This window comes from Gopherus evgoodei, chromosome 1, assembly GCF_007399415.2.
Source record: "Gopherus evgoodei ecotype Sinaloan lineage chromosome 1, rGopEvg1_v1.p, whole genome shotgun sequence".
Taxonomy (NCBI): domain Eukaryota; kingdom Metazoa; phylum Chordata; order Testudines; family Testudinidae; genus Gopherus; species Gopherus evgoodei.
The window spans coordinates 39337032-39344019 of NC_044322.1; the positions used below are offsets into that span (position 1 = coordinate 39337032).

At 43.4% G+C, this 6988-nt stretch overlaps 1 protein-coding gene across 1 annotated transcript in view; it reads right to left on the reverse strand.

The window, feature by feature from the left end:
- Positions 1–6988, reverse strand: part of SPATA13 (spermatogenesis associated 13) — a 288804-nt gene that overhangs the window by 135004 nt on the left and 146812 nt on the right. The window lies entirely within an intron of this gene.

Consider the following 6988-nt stretch of genomic DNA (forward strand, 5'->3'; position numbering starts at 1 on the left):
TCATAGAAAAAAATAATTTATCTGCTTCTTTGGATCCAGGCCAAACATCGCATTTCATAACATATAGATCGGTTTGGACTCAACCTGCCTGAATTTCTGGTTAATATTTGCTGATCTTAGTAAATATGACACCCATTTCTAATTTCTAAGGGAGGGATTTGCCAAATAAATTCATTTCCATTAGTACAAAACACAAACATCTGAGCTGGATTTACAAGCCTTTTCATGACTTGATGGGCCTCTGACAATGCCTCTTTTTCAGACCTGTGTGACAGGCAGACCGTGACCATTTTTTGAAATAAGATTCATTTAAGGGAAAAAAGTATATGTGCATTTTGATTTGATGCAGTGGTATGAACTTTGCTGAAAGCAAAAATGAAAATCATGTATCCAAGAAGAGCTGAATGTTGGATGCCTTGCATCTAATGTTCATCTAGGTGCATTGCATAATTTCACCCTGAATCTTACCTACCTGACAGGCAGCTCTCTGTCAAAGCACGAAGCCTTCAGAGACTCAGAGGCAATGCTGTCATTTGAGAAATGGATGTTTTTCCCTTTTGAAAATACTTTAGGACCAGATTCAGTCTCATTTATTTATTCCAATGTTAAATACGCAATGAATGGCTCTGGGTGCTGTCACATCGTTGAAAAAGTATGGTAGTGAATAAAGTCAGACTGAAGCTGCACAATAAATTGCAGTGTAATTGTCACATTCTGGGGTGCAATCCAGATCAGTGAAGGGCTGTGTCCCCACTGCCCTACAGCCCTGGGTGCCTCCCAATGCTTTGCTGCTATAGTTCCCAATCCAGGCCCCTCACAAACAGCATGCAGGTCACACCCTGAAGGTCTGTGCATTTTTGCAGCCTGCCAGCACTATCCAGCCACACACTGGCATCCACCAGCCTAGTCTACCACTTGCAGGGTGGCCCCAACACATTCTCAGTCCTGAATTTCCCCCCCAAAATGTGTGTTCTGCACTGTCCAGCCCTTTTTTGGATAGTTCAGATATTTTAGGTCTGTTGCCCATGTAAGGGAACAATGTCCAACACTTTGCTACTTTAAATGGAGTTACCACACAGCTCAGTTTAACCACAACACTGAATTAGTTTTCATTAAAGAATAAAACAAGTTTATTTAATTACAAAGAGAGGTTTTAAGTGAGTGCAAGTACAAGGCATTAAAGTAAGAAATAGTTACAAGAGAATTAAAGATAGCACTAGAAAGCATTGTAAAATTTAAACTAGACTTGGTTCAAGATGAAATCCCTTACCGCATTTCCCAGTAACATTGCTGATCAAATTTCCAAATCTGTTTCTGAAGTCCAAAGGCTATTTCTTTTGTCTTCTTTGGTGTGAGTGTGAGACAGATGGATAGGGAGAGACACCTTGGGGTGTTTTTGCCCTGCACTTCATAGTCACTCTTTGAAAAGCATTTTCCTGAGGTTACCCCTCGATAAAGTTAGTTCCTGCTGTGAGGACAGAGACAAGACATTTTGTGGTGAGAGAGGTTCCATGCTGCTGTTTACTAAAATGAAGATCAGTTTGTTCCTGCCCCACTTCCTTGCCAAAGAATGGCCGCTTCACAGGTGATTGCCCATCAACTTTGACACCTGGCAATAGGCATCAGCTTGTCCTTTGTCTTTGAAAAATGGGTTTACCCAGACTTTTGTAGCCACCTTTCAGTCCTGATGTCAGCTCATGCTCATAACTTTACATATAATGTTGCTACCCACATTTCACCACGATATTATTGACCAGCAAGTTATTCGTTTTCAAGTGACACATCACAAGGCATATTTTGTACAAAGATAATTACAGTGGTGTAATAGTGTGTGAATACAGAGGTGCATTCGGTCAGAATAATACAATCATGTAGACAAAGCCACACTGGAAGGGGCCATGTTGCAGCTGGAGTTCCCAGGAAGAATTCTGGGACAGTCTGGCAGAATTCCTCCTACGAGCTCCTGCAGAGCACATACTGAAGCAGAATCTCCATCTCCCTATTCCCAACCCTTTCCATACTCACCCATCCCTCCCTACCATCTTTCAAGCAGCTAGCGCACATGGCAAAATTCACAGAAAGCAGAGGCTGGATTCTTCATCCATGCTCTGGCTGTCCTTTTGTCCAAGATGCAGGAGTTGGACGGGGGTGTGGGGTCCGCTTCTTGCTCTATTCTTCCTCTTTTAGTCCCTCCCAGGGGTTGGCCACAGTCCTACCCTTTCTCTGTATAGCGACCTTCATGCAAATGCTTCATGAAACTGGATAATACAGTCACAGAGCTTAATTACAGAAGGGAAAGAGGGGAATTAAAAGGAAAAGGCAAGATAGAAAAGGTATATTCTTGAATCAGCAAGTGTATGAGTCAATATGTCCCTCAGTTACACAGGTGCACCTGCACTGAATTCAAGTTCACTTCAGCGAGCTCAGTAGAGGTCGCCCCTGTGTACGTGAGGTCAGTGTGGAGCTGGTGAGAAAGGGACGCAAACTTCTAACACGGCATCTGGAGGGCTAGAATGAGATGGATGTAATGGGGGCGGAATCTAAAAAATGTTGCATTGTCTTCTTCAGAATCTGCACATTGCAAACTAAATGGATGCTGAAAATTCCCACTAGAGCTGCTGCTTAAAACCCACCCTCTCTTCTCTATGGTGCAGACTACATGGAAGCACTGGTGAGGCACTTGGAGATAGGACCGGATTAGAAATGTGAGAAGGGGAATTCCTACTGAAGTCAAAGGAGGAGCAGCTGGATCAGCTAGTGAAATGCAGATAAACAGATTCAAAATGCCAAATTTGTATCCAGATTTTGAACTTCTCAAAAGTTCAGGGCTCCTTAGAACTAGGGTTTCAGGTCAGCTCATTTTAGAGAAGAATCAGCTATGATTTAGGATCAAAATCCAGATTGTGGCTCCTTTCTCTCTCCTCCCACAGTTTGGGGACAGTCAGTTCTGGGCATGTGATCTAGGGTCATCATTAATTAAATGGATGCGGATGGGCAATTAGTGCCTTTCCTGGCAGAGTCCCTATTGTTTTCTATGTCAAAGGAAACGAAGAGAGCCAAGGCAGATGTCACTGGAAACCCCCTCTCTCAACACAGTCATCTTGTTAATCAGAACAGAATCTCTTACTTCATCTGAGACAGAGACCATCACTGCCAGAAAGGACAGCAAGAGGGCCAAGAGGGGCAGCGGGGGCGGCAATGCTGTTGCTGTGGGAAGTGAATAGAACTGCCTTTACTGCTGGTTATTTCTGTAACATTCAGAATAGATCCTTTTTGTCACATACAGAAATGCACTAAGAGAAGCAAAAGAAACAATTAGAATAGAGAATGGGACAACCAGTACGTGTCGAGGCAATGTCACAGGCCCAATCCTGTTTACTTTACTCACACACGAAGAATCCCTTGGATTTCATGAGTATGGAAATCAGGACTCAGCTCCGTATCCCTTACTGACTCCTACTTCTAGAATTGCCACGTCTACGAATATGATAATGGAATCAACTTAGGGCAGCAGTTCTCAACCAGGGATCAGGGACAGTTAGACTTGCTGGGGGCTAGGGCAGAAAGCTGAAGCCCCGCTGTGTGGGGCTGAAGCCCAGAGGCTCCCAACCCTGCCACGTGGTGCTGAAGCCGAAGCCTGAGCAACCTAGATTTGCGGGGCTCCCTGTGGAATGGGCCTTGGGCAATTGCCCTGCTTGCTACCCCCTAACGCTGGCCCTGGATTTCATACGCAGAAAAACAGTTGTTGTGGCACTGGTGGGACGTGATGGAGTTTTTATATCATGTTGGGGGGCCTCAGAAAGAAAAAGGTTGAGAACCTCTGAGGGGTAAATGATGAATAGGTCCCCTTGGAGAGACATCAGAAATGGGCAGTGGACTATTTCCCCACACACCTAAAAAAGCAAACACAAGTAACCTCACATCCCCTCACTGCTATGGCCTAAGGTAACAAGGAAAACCCAAATTTTAAAAAGCAACTTGCGCTTCCTGATTGGATCCTTCCTGTTAACTTGCAGTGTCATTATTGGATCCAAACTTTCCATGCGGTTATACCAATGTATCATTTGATGTTATGAATCCAAACGCTCTACATTTGTGCTTTTAAATGGAAATGGTTGGTGACAAAAATACTTTCATCTCTAGTTCAGCTCCCCTTTAAAAAATCACCGAAAAAAACAAGACCCAAAAACCATCTGTAACAAAAAGCTTGCTTTCCATTTTGTCACATTTGTGGAGGATTCCATGAAAACAGAGGTTAGAAGCTATTAAAATGCTGAGCATGTAATTAGAGAGACAAGATGGTGAGGTAATATCTTTTGATGGACCAACTTCTGTACATGTAGCTGGCACTCAACAAATAATAAACAATAATAAAAAATGAATGAATTCAGTGCCTGCAAAAAGTGCCAAACTCTCTTTTTATCTTACCTAGAAAGCAACGATACTACCAACAGTGGCAGTTCAAGCTTCCCCCTGCTATCCAGTGGGCTCCAGCCAGGCTTGGAGGGGCCACCTGGAGGATAAGATTTAGTTAATCATTGGCCTGTCTGCTGGAACTGCCAGGGTGATGAGTGGTTTTGTGATATGGATACCTCTCTGCTAGGAACTGAACAGAAGCTACTGACTAATGTCATATAGTCTGCAAAGAGCAATCAGACCCTGCTTCCTACCAGACCCAAAGTATGTAAGGCTCCAAGGGTCATTGCACAGGCTCTGAGAAAGTCACTAAATCCGTTGTGAAGCAACTTTGAGAAAAGTAAAAGGAAATAAATGTTTAAAAAAGGATTCTGATTTTCTTCTCTGCCCAGGACCCAGCCACCATCATGAAGAACATTGTCAGTCAGAGAGCAGCAGTTTGGCTCAGAAAGCTGAGGTTGTACCAGGCAGTGCTCTAGTGCTGGATTATTTTAATTAATCGGCTCTTTGGGGCTTATTTGTGATTTCACAAGCCCTGTGCTCACAGCAGCTCAGAAAATCTCAGGAAAAGGGTGCTTATAGTCTGTAGGGCTGTATGTGGCTTTTCCTGGGAATTTGTGAAGTCTCAGGCAGAGCAAATGGAGTCCTGATCATGAGAGGTTACTCCAGGCTGCTAAATACATGTAAGGTGGGGCAGGGAACACTGAGCAGAGTGAACCCACACTGGAGCAACCAAAAGGGTGATGGGGAAAGACAGGAATAATAGCTCTGTCTTTCTTTAAGAATAGCTAGGTGAGAGGGAGATATAGGACTAGAGAAGAAACACCATCTTCCTCCCAGTAGCTAAAAGCCACAAAATAATTGCAGTGAGATGCTCTGACATCACTTTGCAATAGTAAAGCTGCAATGTTGCATCTGTACTTAATTATAGCATGTCATAGTGATGCAATAACCATTGTAAAGGTGGCAGAAGTCAGATCATGCCATGGCTACTTGTAGCTCTCTCTGCACGGCTCTCCAGCTTTCCACAGTCCAGAACTATTGCCATATAAGGTATTGTCCGCACACACCCCTGCCCCCCCCCGCCCGCCAACAATTACTAAGTACCTCTGTTGAACTCTATCTTGCAGAGAAAGGAGGAATATCAAGAAGACCCAATGTCAAACTCTTGAGGAGAACCCTAAAAAGTCAGTGTACGGTAGATTCTACTCTCTCACTCTGAGGTGCAGATCAACCACAAATAAAATGAGTATATTAAAACATTTTTGTAAAAACAAGCACTCTCAAATTCTGAGCCAATGAAAATCTGACACCCTAGTGCCTTGTATGGACTATTTTTTGGCATTCTAAATATCTGAATTTAAATTCATATTAGACCTTGAAGCACATTAATAACTATGCTGAAGTTTCAGAGGCTCCTCTGTACACCCAAAGGACACCAATTTATTATAAAAATGTGCATATGAGCAATGCTTTGCTACTGCCCAGGAAGAGTTTAGTCCTAGTATGCAATCTAGTCCTTGGCCTGTGGAGGATATATATTATATTTAAGGGAATCATGCAAAGTTTGGCAATAGCATAAGTATTATAAAAAATGATAAATATGCACATATGGCCAAACTGAGCTCTCACTCAGTGACACCAGTAAATCCAGTAGAGCCCATGGAATGCAGTGGAGTTATTCTGAAGTAGCATCGCTGAGTCTGGCCATTTATAGATTCCAAGGCCAGAAAGGACCAGTGTGATCATCTAGTCTGACCTCCTGTAGGATACAGGCCACAGAAATTCCCCAGAATAACTTCTGTTTGAATTAGAGTATATGTTTTAAAAAAAAAATCCATGTTTTGTTACTTTCCATCTCAGAGTTTCGTTGCCTGAGAGACTGAGCATGATCTTTCTGGTTATGTTCATGTACAGTACTACAAGGAAACTGTGGGCTCAATCCTCAGCTGTCTCAAATTTACCCCTGGAGCAGATGAAGAAAGTGGAGGGCAAGCAGGCTCTAAGCATCCCTTCTACTCCCTGATTCTGCCTGGCAAGGGCTTAAACATCATGTTACATCAGCTGCAGCAGTCCCATAGGAGCCACTATGCTGGCATAGGGTAAGGTGAAGAGCTGTGTGATCTGTCCTGACTCAGCATACTCTCTCCCCCTCCATCCCTGACCCCTACATTGAGGGTGCAGGGTGGGAATGAGTGACTGCATGCACCTTCACTGGCACCACATATCCAGAGGATCCTCCTGTGTCAAAGGGATCCTCACCTGTCTCTTTAGAAGCTTTCTGGCTGCACTGCACTGACGCAGGGCAAGTCAGACAGTTCTGGGGTCAAGGACTGAGCCCTATAGTTCAGGTGTTTTTACCACAAGGTTCACTTTTAAATATACTGCACTGACACATCCATTTGAATGTAACATTCAATTTTCAGGCATCATTTAAATGTTAATTTGGAAGTGATGGGCATCACCAGACAGTCTCAAGGTAACAGTTATTTTGTCTTGGAGCAAAACATCATACCCCTTCAAGTCATTATTACTTTAGAACAAGGAGTCATTTAATGATACCTATGCAGTT